Source organism: Schistocerca nitens, chromosome 9, assembly GCF_023898315.1.
Source record: "Schistocerca nitens isolate TAMUIC-IGC-003100 chromosome 9, iqSchNite1.1, whole genome shotgun sequence".
NCBI classification, from domain to species: Eukaryota; Metazoa; Arthropoda; class Insecta; order Orthoptera; family Acrididae; genus Schistocerca; species Schistocerca nitens.
The window spans coordinates 72,079,311-72,093,807 of NC_064622.1; positions in this window are offsets into that span (position 1 = coordinate 72,079,311).

Sequence of the window (14,497 nt, forward strand, 5' to 3'; positions counted from 1 at the left end):
ATGAAGTATAAACAGAAAATGATGCTGATGCCAAATTCAATTTATTCCACCGCAAATTTGTCTGAATATTTGAGAGTTGCTTTCCTGAAACGTTATTCAAAAAAGCCATTACCAAGTCAAGTAAGCCATGGATTACTAAGGGAATTAAGATATCGTATAAGAGGAAGAGGGAAATATATGGACAGGCCAGAATAAATCAGGATCCGACGTTACTTGCTTACTACAAAAAATAGTTTAATATTTTAAGGAAAGTCATTAAGAAGTAGAGCAGCTTATGTGTTCTGACAGGAATTAATAATGCGGATAGTGAGATTAAAACTACATGGAATATTGTCAAATGGGAGATGGGGCAGCCTGACAGTGCACAGCATACCATAGCAATAGAGCTAAATGATGATGTTCTGAATGATAATTCACAAGTTGCAAGTATTTTTAACAATCATTTTCTGAATGTAGCAGCAAAAATAGGGTTAAAGGGTTCAGTTGAAGAAGCAAAAATCCATGTTAAAAATGTCATTCCCCAGGACTTAAGGGCTTTAGAAACAGCACCAACTTCCCCCACTGAAATTAAGGGAATTATAAATATACTGGAAAACAAAAGCTCATGTGGTGTTGATGGAGTCTCTAACAGGATTTTAATAAGTGGAGTCCTTAGTGTCATATGTAATGTTTCTCTGGCACAGGGAATTTTTCCAGACAGATTGAAATATGCAATTTTCAATCCTCTTCATAAGAAAGGGGACAAGAGTGACTTAAATAATTATAGACCAATCTCATTCCTGACTTGATTTTCTAAAATATTCGAAAAAGTTATGTATTCAAGAGTAGTCTCACATTTAAGTGAAAATAATATACTCAGCTTGTCACAGTTCGGATTCCAGAAGGGTTACTCGACTGAGAACGATATCTACACATTTACCCATCAAATAGTACAAGCCCCAAATAACAAATTATCGCCAGTTGGTATTTTTTGTGACCTCTCCAAGGTATTTGACTGTGTGGATCATGTCACACTTTTAGAAAAACTCAGGTTTTATGGAGTCGAAGGCTATACACACAGCAGGTTTGAATCATACTTAACGAACAGAAAGCAAAACGTTGTGCTGAATAGCATAAATAATGTTGGGAGGGTGGTAAATTCTAGTGAATGGGGAGTTGTCACAAAGGGCGTCCCACAGGGTTCAATTTTAGGTCATCTGCTGATCCTTATTCATGTGAATGACCTCCCACTTAACGTTCAGCAAGCAGAACGAGTACTTTTTGCAGATGACACGAGTGTTATAATAAATCCCACTCCAGAAAAAGCAGCTGAAGATATTGTTAAGGATGTCTTTCAAAGAATTATTAAGTGGTTCTCAGAAAATGGAATCTGCCTTAATTTTGAAAAAGAAAACTCACTATATCCAGTTCTGTACACTGAATAGATTCATACCAACAATTGATGTAGCGTATGAACAGGGCTCAGTTAGTAGGTTAGATTTCTCCAAATTTTTGGATGTTCATATAGATGAGAACTTGAACTGGAAGAAGCATATTACTGAGTTTCTCAAACAGTTAAGTTCAGCTTCTTTCACTCTAGTCTTGGTAATAAACAGATCAGCTTCCTAACTTACTTTGCATTTTTCCATTCGATAGTGTCTTATAGAATAATTTTTCGGGTAACTCACCACTTAGACATAAAGTATTGATTTCACAAAAGAGAACAGTGAGAATAATTCGTGGTGTTCACCCTAGGACGTCATGTGGGCACCTACTCAAGGAGTTAGGTATTTTAACTGCACCATCAGAGTACATATATTAGCTAACGAAATTCGTTACAAATAATCCATCTCAATTCGCGAAGAACAGTGATGTCCATACGCACAACACTAGAGGGAAAAATGACCTTTCCTATCCGTTATTGAAGCTGTCAGTTGCTCAGAAAGGAGTACATTATTCAGTAACAAAAATCTTTGATCATTTGCCCAACAACGTAAAGTGACTGGCAGGTGGCAGATAAAGTTTTAAATCTAGCTTAAAATCCTTTCTTTTGGACAACTCCTTCTACTCCATGGACGAGTTTCTGTTTGAGAAATGGTAAAAAAAAATGTACCTCTAAATGTAGTTGCATGTGTAGAACGAAAAATTTCAGTAATATTAATATTAGCACTATTCATTTGTATATATCTTGTAATCTGACTTGTTCCACATCATATCGATAAAAAAGTCGTGAAAACGATCTACGGAACATGACCTAACTGAACTAAACTAAAACCGTCTACATCAATGGGGCAACGGCCTTGCCACAGTGGATACACGGGTTCCCATCAGATCACCAAAGCTAAGGGCTGCAGGACGTGGTCGCCACTTGGATGGGTGATCGTCCCAGCAGGCATGCGCTGTTGCCATTTTTCGGGGTGCACTCAGCTTCGTCATTCTAATTGAGGAGCTACTCAACCGAATAGTAGCGGCTCCGGTCAAAGAAAACCATCATAACGACCGGGAGAGCGGTGTGCGACGACACGCCCCTCCTGTCCGCATCTTCAGCTTCACGGACGTCGAATGGTCCCGGTGGGCCACTTGTGCCCTGAAGACGGAGTGCTGCATCAATGGAAAGGTCGCATGGAGCGTTGTAGTGATAGAGGAGGGCAATATATTAAGGGTAACAACAACTAAATATGGATTTTTTCAAATAGTTCCATTATTTTATAGCCACACCTCCTAATAACTCACGGTCTCTGATCTTACGAATATTAGAACCAGACGATAGTTAATTCCAACGTGATCGAGGTACGTGTGAGGTTTAGAAAATCATTTTGTAATGTTTGAAGGTGGTTTAATACTGTGAGAGTGTCTTGGTGGTTGGAATGTCCGTTAATTATCAGATGACATGTTCATGGGTGAAGAGGCTATGAAGTGCTTAATATACAATATGGCGACGGATCCTCTATTGAAGTTAAGTCCCATATTGCTCAGAGCCATTTGATTCTCTATTTTGGTGCTCAGATGAGGTCGGCAGGAAGCTTTATAACGAGTATGCTTGCTCTCACGTTCCCACGCAATCCAACAATCGGACACTGTCACATCTGAACGTTACACAGATCTGCATATCGCAGTAGTCGACGAGACATGTAAGTGGAGACCCCAATGAGGCCTCCTTCAAATTCTGTCCGTTACTGATAATTCTGTCTCACGTAAGTAGGTGACATCTCCGTGTCGCCCACAATGATCACTCAACATCTTACACTTTTCGTGCCCCTTATACGCATATCCTACCAGTCCTGGTAACAACACTAAACACAAAAGGGCCCTACGCACTCCGGAGCACGTTCTGCCTGTCACAGAGAACGGCGACTTTAATTATTTACTTGCCATCTAATTGTTTGTACTTGTAGGAAGTCACACTGAAGTTCAATCATTTCTACAGGATGCTTCGCTATTACAAGGTATTTCAAAGACTTTGGGACAAACGCCTAGGGGTGATCGATCAAATCGTGGAGAACAAATTTTTTTAGAGACAAAATGTTTTGCCGGCCGGAGTGGTCGAGTGGTTCTAGGCGCTACAGTCTGCAACCGCGCTACCGCTGTGGTCGCAGATTCGAATCCTGCTTCAGGCATGGATGTGTGTGATGTCCTTAGGTTAGTTAGGTTTAAGTAGTTCTAAGTTCTAGGGAACTGATGACCTCAGCAGTTAAGTCCCATAGTGCTCAGAGCCATTTGAACCATTTTTGAACAAAATGTTTAGTGATGTTACCCAAGTGATTTTGAACCAAAAAACTTTAAAAATGACTGTTTTCAAGAGGAGAGAGGTGTTTTAGAAGAAAATGGGGGGAGGGGGTGGGGCGTCATTTATGCTTGTGCTACTGAATTTTACAGAGGGTAGACTGCTGCGTGATAAGCAATACTCACTGCAAACGAACCCCACCGAGTGCCTAAGCCTCGGCGATTCTTACGTTCATAACGTCTCAGACAACACGTAAGTCCTACTCGATAGCGGATCGCGCGGCAGGTCTAACTGCCAAGCGAAGGAACCGGATTCGATTGCTGGGCAGCCCGGAGATTTTCTCCGCGTGGGGCTGGGTGCTTTCCTTACTTTCGTATCCACATAACTGACATTCCACTGTTGAGTTGTCTGAATGGGCGACTTCCCGAAAGCCAACAAATCGAAAAAGAAACAGAAAAAGAACTATCGTCTGTAGGAAGAGTCGGCAAACATTTTAACTCTAGCCCGCATCTCGTGGTCGTGCGGTAGCGTTCTCGCTTCCCACGCCCGGGTTCCCGGGTTCGATTCCCGGCGGGGTCAGGGATTTTCTCTGCCTCGTGATGGCTGGGTGTTGTGTGCTGTCCTTAGGTTAGTTAGGTTTAAGTAGTTCTAAGTTCTAGGGGACTGATGACCATAGATGTTAAGTCCCATAGTGCTCAGAGCCATTTGAACCATTTTAACTCTAATATCAAAACTTTTTCCTCGTGAAGTGATCTACCACCCCCAGATGTTTGACGCAAAGACTTTGAAACACCCTCTACATATTTCTGCCAGGCTGGTTACACGTCCCGTACCGGTACCAGCTGCCGGCCGGTGTGGCCGTGCGGTTCTAGGCGCTTCAGTCTGGAACCGCGTGACTGCTACGGTCGCAGGTTCGAATCCTGCCTCGGGCATGGATGTGTGTGATGTCCTTAGGTTATTTAGGTTTAAGTAGTTCTAAGTTCTAGGGAACTGATGACCATAGGTGTTAAGTCGCATAGTGCTCAGAACCATTTTGAACCAGTAGCAGCTCAGACTGGGTGGAACTGCTTCCTTTCCACCGGTTTCGGATACTAGCCATGACATTCTGTTAACTGCATTCGGATGTGCATCAACGTGATTCTCCTTTGTAGACGTAAAATCCTGTTAAACAGTAGGACAGAAATTTCACAGTTTGAATGACGGAATCAAGCAACAATGCAGAGGACCTCCAGTGTATGGCATTGCACTTTTAAAAGCAATATTGAGGAAGTGGAGAGTATTTTTTTTCTGCCAATTCATGAAACAGGTTAGTTAGTTCTCTTGTACACAGCCATGACAATGCTCTTCAAAAGAAAGTAAAGTAATTGGTTTTCTAAGCATCCAAGCTTATCAAAAACTGCGTAATTTTAGTCACATTCAAGTACCACACTATTTTCCTAAACCAGTTTTTGACGCACAACGAATACAAGAAAAAATGCTGCAGTTTTGTTGTAGGTCGCAATTGATATTACCATCCAACTTCTCCAAATCCTAACATTTTTAGCTACCAGAAATATTGAATTATGTTTTTTTATATATTTTTTAACCCCGATTGGCCGCGAAAAGGAAACAAAAATGAAACTTCCTGGCAGATTAAAACTGTGTGCCGGACCGAGACTCGAACTCGGGACCTTTGCCTTTCGCGGGCAAGTGCTCTACCAACTGAGCTACCCAAGCACGACTCACGGCCCGTCCTCACAGCTTTACTTCTGCCAGTATCTCGTCTCCTACCTTCCAAACTTTACAGAAGCTCTCCTGCGGACCTGCAGAACTTGCACTCCTGAAAGAAAGGGTATTACGGAGACATGGCTTTGCCCGCGAAAGGCAAAGGTCCCGAGTTCGAGTCTCGGTCCGGCACACAGTTTTAATCTGCCAGGAAGTTTCATATCAGCGCACACTCCACTGCAGAGTGAAAATCTCATTCTGGAAACAAAAATGTTTCAACATTTAACTACAGCTTCCAACTACATAGTCGCCGCTCGGACTTGGACATTTGTCGTAGCTTGTTATTAATTTTCCAAGGTCCTCGTGAAAGAAGACAGCCGCCTGTACTTTCCGCTGATTCCCTATGGTGGTATGCAGCTCACTGTACCAAAATTCTGTCCTCATAGCCAGTGCGTCATGTGAGCGAAGATTTGAAAATCAGGGGGAGCCAAGTCCGGGCTGTAAGGTGCGTGATGAAACAGTTCCCCATGGAAAACGCTGCAGGGGCGTCTTTGTTGCACCTGCAGGGTGCGCGGCCCAGTATTGACATATTAACACGAAGAAGGAAACGCCAGATAGTAACTTTAAGTGGGCTGAATGTGTAGGTAGGCTGCTTAGGTTTTTATATTGGTAACGCCACGTAGCGCTTTGTATGAAAATCACTGGCTGTGCTGTGTGCAGTCTGTGGCCGGTTGGCATTGTTGGAATATTCGCTATTATAGTGTTGGGCAGTTGGACGTGAACAGCGCGTAGCGTTGCGCAGTGGGAGGTGAGCCAGCAGCAGTGGTGGATGTGGGGAGAGAGATGGCAGAATTTTGAGAGCGGACGATCTGAACCTGTGTCCATCAGAAAGAGTAAATCTGTGATACTGTGTGTCATGAACTGAATATATATATGATGACTTTTGAACATTATTAAGATAAATTAATTGTTTGTTCTCTATCAAAATCTTTCATTTGCTAATTATGCCTATCAGTAGTTAGTGCCTTCAGTAGTTTGAATCTTTTATTTAGCTGGCAGTAGTGGCACTCGCTATATTGCAGTAGATCGAGTAATGAAGATTTTTGTAAGTGATTCGTGAAAGGTATAGGTTATTGTTAGTCAGAGCCATTATGTTGTAGGGATTATTGAAAGTCAGATTCCGTTGCGCTAAAAATATTGTGTGTGAGTTTAGTGATGATCAGAATAAGTAAAGAGAGAAATGTCTGAGTATGTTCAGTTTTGCTCAGCTGTTTGAAAACAATTAACGTAAGGGGTTTACCAGCACAGTAATTCATAATATTCCAATGGTTACGTTTCACACGAAATCAGGCGGAACCCAGCACCAGGTAGTTCACACTCGGCCGGAGACTCTATTGTTTGAAGTATCTCTATACCCGGGCCGCTGAAACATTGCACTTGACGTTTGCGTATGAAGTTTGCAGCGTAACAGAGTAACAAGTGAAGAACGATAGGCGCTAGGCGTTCAGCGTAGGGCGCCAGCCAATCACAGCGCAGTGAGCACTGCTGTTACTCACGTGCTGTGACGTCAAAGTTCCCGCGTTGCCGGCTTTGTTTGGTGAATGTGTATACAACGTGAATTGTATGTTGTTTACCGCGTGTTTTCGTTGTACTGTGTGCTATATCGTTGTGACTTTTGTTACGTTGTGAGTGTACATACTTGGAAAATGCCACCGAAAAGACTTCGTTCACCAAGTGACAATCCTTTGCGTCGAGGGGTGCCGCTAAACAGCCAGGCACTGGAGTTACTACGCAGAACTCCTGAGTTTTACGAGCAGGAGAAAAACTACGTAAGCATTCATGGACAGCCATCAATTCCTGCCGACAAAGTGGTGGAACGTACGTCGAAAACTCTTGGTATTAGTGCAAGAACCGTAGTAAGTAAGGGAGTATTACTACAAAACTTGGACGATACTGAAGTGAGCCGTAATGATTCCGAGCTGTCTGGATCAAATAATACATTTTTATCAACCCCGGGAAAGAAGAAAAAGCGGCCTAGTCCTATCACAGATTCAGATTCTTTCCAGACTGATGCAATTCGTAGGCATGTTTATGCTTACTACAGCAGAAAAGAGTATCCGACTGTAGGTAAGTTATTAATCTCTTTAAAAGAAAGTGAACTCTTCAGGGGTGGTAAAACATCACTAAAAATTGTGCTAAAAAATATGGGTTTCCGTTACAAAACGCTAGACGGACGCAAAGTACTGTTAGAGAGGGCACATATTGTTACCGCTCGTAGCATTTTCTTGCACAAAATTGTGGGCAGAGACATTCATTCCATAATTTGGCTAGACGAAACGTGGGTTAATGCCGAGGAAGCTGTCAGTAAATGTTGGACGGATAACACACCCAGCAGTAGCGGCCATCAGCCGACGGGAAGAGGAGCTAGATTAATTGTGGTCCATGCAGGCTCCTCCAGTGGTTTTGTTCCTGACGCACTTTTAGTTTTTAGATCAAAAAAGACTGGTGATTACCATGAAGATATGGATCACACACGATTTGTTGAGTGGTTCAGGAACCTTTTAAAACAATTTCCTGTCCCTACAACAATTGTAATGGACAATGCTCCATATCATTCGGTGATACAGAACAAAGCCCCAACCACAAATGATCGGAAAGAAGTTATGGTGCAGTGGTTACAGGCTCGAAATATTGCAGCGGATATGAGTATGACAAAGGTTCTGTTATATTCTCTTGTTAAAGAAAATAAGCCTACGACACCTACATATGTAGTAGACGAAATTGCCAAGGAGCAGGGTCATACTGTAATAAGGCTGCCACCATATCACTGCCATTTCAACCATATTGAGTTAATATGGAGTGATGTAAAAATGTATGTAAGGAACAACAACAAGTCATTTACAATAACAGAAGTGGAAAAGCTGTTGCGTGAAGCTCTTGTGACTGTGGATGCAGCCTCATGGAGAAAAAAAGTAGAGCACGTCGAGAAGCTTATACGAGCAGCACAGACAATAGAAGGCATTATCAGTGGCCATGAACAATTAATGATTTGTGTTGCTGATGACGACGATGAAGACGGTTTTGGCGATGAATCGGACAACAGTGACGATGGCGAGCTGGATGGAATTGCGCCATTATCGCTGTAAATTGGTGAGTGAAAAATTGCAAATATTGGTTATTTATTGCAATCTCGGTTATTATTTATTCTGTAAACTACGTACATTATTGATTTTAAGGTACCAGTCGTCAGATGCTTGTTTTTTGTATTTCTTTGCTCCGTTATCGAAAGGGTGCGCATCGTTGTGCTTTTACATGCATTATTATACGGTTTACTTCCTGTCATTGTAGTACAACTAAAAACGAGTTTTTATATACACTGTAATTGCTCAATCGCTTGCATTTACGAGACGCGACGGGAAACTGTATCGTCTGCTGTGTGTATAGAGGCTGCTGTTGCAACATCGCTATTACAGTATAGCCAACCTAACTAGACAAAAAGCGAACTGTCAAGTGCAATGTTTCGCCGGCGGGGGTATAGGTGCTCACTGTGCGTTTATTACTGAAAAACGAGACGTGACGCTATCGGCGGGCGTACTAGAGACTCCGCGCAAGGCATCTGCACAAAGCTTCATCGGATTAGCGACCGATCGAAGGTTTTAAAAAAATATGCGTTCTACTTTACAAAATCCCTCCAATGTCGCCGTGACTGCCACAGCTCACCCCTCGAAAAAAAAAAAAGTTCAAATGGATCTAAGCACTATGGCACTTAACATCTGAGGTCATCAGTCCCCTAGACTTACAATTACCGGGTGATCAAAAAGTCAGTATAAATTTGGAAACTGAATAAATCACGGAATAATGTAGATAGAGAGGTACAAATAGACACAAATGATTGGAATGACCTGGGGTTTTATTAGAATCAAAAAATACAGACGTTCAAAAAATGTCCGACAGACAGCGCTTCATCTGATCAGAATAGCAACAATTAGCATAACAAAGTAAGACAAAGCAAAGATAATGTTCTTTACAGGATATGCTCAATATGTCCACCATCATTCCTCAACAATAGCTGTAGTTGAGGAATAATATTGTGAACAGCACTGTAAAGCATGTTCGGAGTTATGGTGAGGCATTGGCGTCGGATGTTGTCTTTCATCATCCCTAGAGATGACGATCGATGACGATACACTTGCGACTTCAGGTAACCCCAAAGCCAATAATCGCACGGACTGAGGTCTGGGGACCTGGCAGGCCAAGCATGACGAAAGTGGCGGCTGAGCACACGATCATCACGAAAGGACGCGCGCAAGAGATCTTTCATGCGTCTAGCAATACTTTTTTTTTTTTGTAATAAAACCCCATGTCATTCCAAGCATGCCTGTCAATTTTTACCTATCTACATTATTCCGTGGTTTATTAAGTTTTCAAATCTATACTGACTTTTTGATCACCCGGTACTTAAACCTAACTAAACTAAGGACATCACATACAGCCATGCCCGAAGCAGGATTGGAACTTGCGACCGTAGCAGCAGCGTGGTTCCGGACTGAAGCGGCTAGAACCACTCGACCACAGCGGCCGGCTTCACTCCTCACAGAACATGCTGCAAACTGGTTTACTGTATCGTTTCGAGAATAGAAGCAGAGTGCCGAACAGCATGCCAGTTTATGACCTACAGCGTCCCTGACAATCCTGTGAGAAACGAGCGATCTAAAGCTGTGCGTTATTTTTACTAGCAAACGGTCGAGTTGTTTTTTTGGCTTATGTATTTCAGTCGTTTGTCCTAAGCATTCAACCTGCATTGCTTCTCCGAAGTACAATCTGGAATCGGAATACCCTCCTATGCGAACACCTGACGCAGCTCGGCCCACTCGACTGGGTGGACAGCAGCGGCCGGGCTCTGCTCGCAGAAGACTCCGGGAAGTGCCGCCCTCCACAGGACACGCGGCCTCTCGATAAAGCGGGCACCAGATTTATTGAGGCTGGCCGTTAGCGGACGAGACCAGCCCGCGGAATTAGCGCGAGGTGCGCGTCGCGCAGATAAAGCAGGTGCCGTTGCGGGGCGCGTCCGGTCTGCAAGACGGACTGCGGCAGATAGCGGGACGCCCACGACTCCGCGCCAGCCGCCAAAGCCCGCCTCTGAGCTGTTGCTCTAGCCTGCCTGCGTCATCCCTCACGGCCAGAGGCACTGAGCGAAGTTGCCGCTAAGATAGACCTGCCAAACTAGTCCTTGGTGTAAGAATGAATAAGGACCCTTCAGTGGATTGGTTTGTTTTCTTGCGAACGAGTTCAAATAAAAGAACGATAAAGTTCATTGATGTCACAAACAATCATCTTGAGGTTGAAGCTTTTCTGTCCATTTTTCCTTTCCTTACACATAGAGTTCATTACCATCAGTGGGCTGTTACACTACTGTTCATTAAAATTGCTACACCAAGAAGAAATGCAGATAATAAACGGGTATTCATTGGACAAATGTATTATACTAAAACTGACATGTGATTACATTTTCACGCAATTTGGGTGCATAGGTCCTGAGAAATCAGTACCCAGAATAACCACCTCTGGCCGTAATAACGGCCTTGATACGCCTGGGCATTGAGTCAAACAGAGCTTGGATGGCGTGTACAGGTTCAGCTGCCCGTGCAGTTTCAATACGATACCACAGTTCATCAAGAGTAGTGACTGGCGTATTGTGTCGAGTCAGTTGCTCGGCCACCATTGACCAGACGTTTTCAATTGGTGAGAGATCTGGAGAATGTGCTGGCCAGGGCGGCAGTCGAACATTTTCTGTATCCAGAAAGGCCGGTACAGGGCCTGCAACATGCAGTCGTGCATTATGCTGCTGAAATGTAGGGTTCCGCAGGGATCGAATGAAGGGCAGACCACGGGTCGTAACACATCTGAAATGTAACGTCCACTGTTCAAAGTGCCGTCAATGCGAACAAGAGGTGACCGAGACGTGTAACCAATGGCACCCCATACCATCTAGCTGGGTGATACGCCAGTATGGCGAATACACGCTTCCAATGTGCGTTCACCGCGATTTCGCCAAACACGGATGCGACCATCATGATGCTGTAAACAGAACCTGTATTCATCCGAAAAAAAATTACGTTTTGCCATTCGTGCACCCAGGTTTGTCGTTGAGTACACTATCGCAGGCGCTTCTGTCTGTGATGCAACGTCAAGGGTAACCACAGCCATGGTCTCCGAGCTGATAGTCCATGCTGCTGCAAACGTCGTCGAACTGTTCGTACAGATGTTTGTTGTCTTGCAAACGTCCCCATCTGTTGACTCAGGGATCGAGACGTGGCTGCACGATCCGTTACAGCCATGCGGATAAGATGCCTGTCATCTCGACTGCTAGTGATTCGAGGACGTTGGGATCCAGCACGGCGTTCCGTATTACCCTCCTGAAAAGGTACATTTTCGGACAATGGCTGAAATTCAAAATACTGTCTATTCAGTTCCCTATACAAGTCCTATAAGTTTTTAACGGGAGTCTGTGACATCCTGTATTACGAGAAATCAGAACTTCAGCCGTCTACAAACACTGAGATAAGTCTGTGGTAAAGGTTGAAAAGTCGTGACACTTCGGGACTCAAACCCAGATACATTAACCATCTCAGCCGTATCGGCACGCACCCCGTCCAGTCCAAATTCCCGACCTCTCACGTACAATTTGGTAAGTCCCACAGGGAATCGGAAGATATGGAGCATCGCACCGAACGTGCCTGGGACTGTCTTCGTTCTCTCTCTCTCGCTCTCTCTCTTTCTATTAATCCCTTTTGAGAGAGCGATTGAACTTGATTACTCATGATTTCTTCTTCTTTCTTCGTTCATCCAAAATTCTCTTCATACGTTCACTGTACTCTCTCTTGCGTTCTTCCGACCATCTTTTTCCCTTTCTGTTCTCCATCTGATCTTGTTTAAGTGTGTGTTTCTTTATGATGTTTCTAAACTGTTCTCTATTGTTGTCTTGTGTGATCCCCAGTTCTCTAATGTCTTCTTCTGCTTCAGTGATCCACTTTGTCTTGTCTGCCTGATCTATTGGCTGATTTCATTTGACGTCTATGACCTGGTTCGAACTTCATTCGCGTGTTTGTGAGTGTTAGAGCCACATAGCTCAGTATATATATATACAGTGTGGTCCATTGATAGTGACCTGGCCTAATATCTCACCAAATAAGCATCAAACGAAAAAACTACTAAGAACGAGACTCGTCTAGCTTGAAGGGGAAACCAGATGGCGCTATGGTTGGCCCTCTAGATGGCGCTGCCATAGGTCAAACGGATATCAACTGCGTTGTTTAAATAGGAACCCCCATTTTTATTACATATTCGTGTAGTACGTAAAGAAACATGAATGACATATTTGGACCACTTTTTTCGCTTTGTGGTAGATGGCTCTGTAATATTCACAAACGTATAACTACGTGGTATCACGTAACAATCCACCAGTCCGATCGGTATTTGCTCCGTGATTCATTACCCGTGTTAAAATGGACCGTTTACCAATTGCGGAAAAGGTCGATATCGTGTTGATGTATGGCTACTATGATCAAAATGCCCAACGGGCGTGTGCTACGTATGCTGCTTGGTATCATGGACGACATCATCCAAGTATCCGGACCGTTCGCCGGATAGTTACGTTATTTAAGGAAGCAGGAAATGTTCAGCCACATGTGAAACGTCAACCACGACCTGCAACGAATGATGATGCCCAAGTGGATGTTTTAGCTGCTGTCGCGGCTACCTGCAAATCAGTAGCAGACAAACTGCGCGAGAATCGGGAGTCTGAAAAACGTCGGTGATGAGAATGCTACATCAACATCGATTGCACCCGTACCACATTTCTATGTACCAGGAATTGAATGGCGACGACTTTGAACGTCGTGTACAGTTCTGCCACCGGGCACAAGAGAATTTACGGGACGATGACAGATTTTTTGCACGCGTTCTATTTAGCGACGAAGCGTCATTCACCAACAGCGGTAACGTAAACAGGCATAATACGCACTATTGGGCCACGGAAAATCCACGATGGCTGCGACAAGTGGAACATCAGCGACCTAGGCGGGTTGATGTACGGTGCGGCAGTATGGGAGGAAGGATAATTGGCCCCCATTTTATCGATGGCAATCTAAATGGTGCAATGTGTGCTGATTTCCTACGTAATTTTCTACCGATGTTACTACGAGATGTTTCACTGCATGACAGAATGGCGATGTACTTCCAACATGACGGATGGCTCGCGTGCGGTTGAAGCGGTATTGAACAGCATATTTCATGACAGGTGGATTGGTCGTCGAAGCACCATACCATTGCCCGCACGTTCACCGGATATGTCGTCCCCGGATTTCTTTCTGTGGTTGGGGAAAGTTGAAGGATATTTGCTATCGTGATCCACCGACAACGCCTGACAACATGCGTCAACGCATTGTCAGTGCATGTGCGAACATTACGTAAGGTGAACTACTCGCTGTTGAGAGGAATGTCGTTACACGTATTGCCAAATGCATTGAGGTTGACGGAGATTATTTTGAGCATTTATTGCATTAGCCGGCCGCTGGTGGCCGAGCGGTTCTGGCGCTACAGTCTGGAACCGCGCGACGGCTACGGTCGCAGGTTCGAATCCTGCCTCGGGCATGGATGTGTGTGTTGTCCTTAGGTTAGTTAGGTTTAAGTAGTTCTAAGTTCTAAGGGACTTATGACCTCATCAGTTGAGTCTCATAGTGCTCAGAGCCATTTATTGCATTAATGTAGTATTTACAGGTAATCACGCTGTAACAGCATGCATTCTCAGAAATGATAAGTTCACAAAGGTACATGTATCACATTGGAACGAACGAAATGAAATGTTCAAACGTACCTACGTTCTGTATTTTAATTTAAAATATCTACCTGTTACCAACTGTTCGTCTAAAATTGTGAGCCATATGTTTGCGACTATTACATCGCCATCTATCACAAAGCGAAAAAAGTGGCCCAACAAAAACATTCATATTTCTTTACGAACTTTACGAATATGTAATAAAAAATGGGGTTACTATTTAAAATACGCAGTTGATATCCGTTTGACCTATG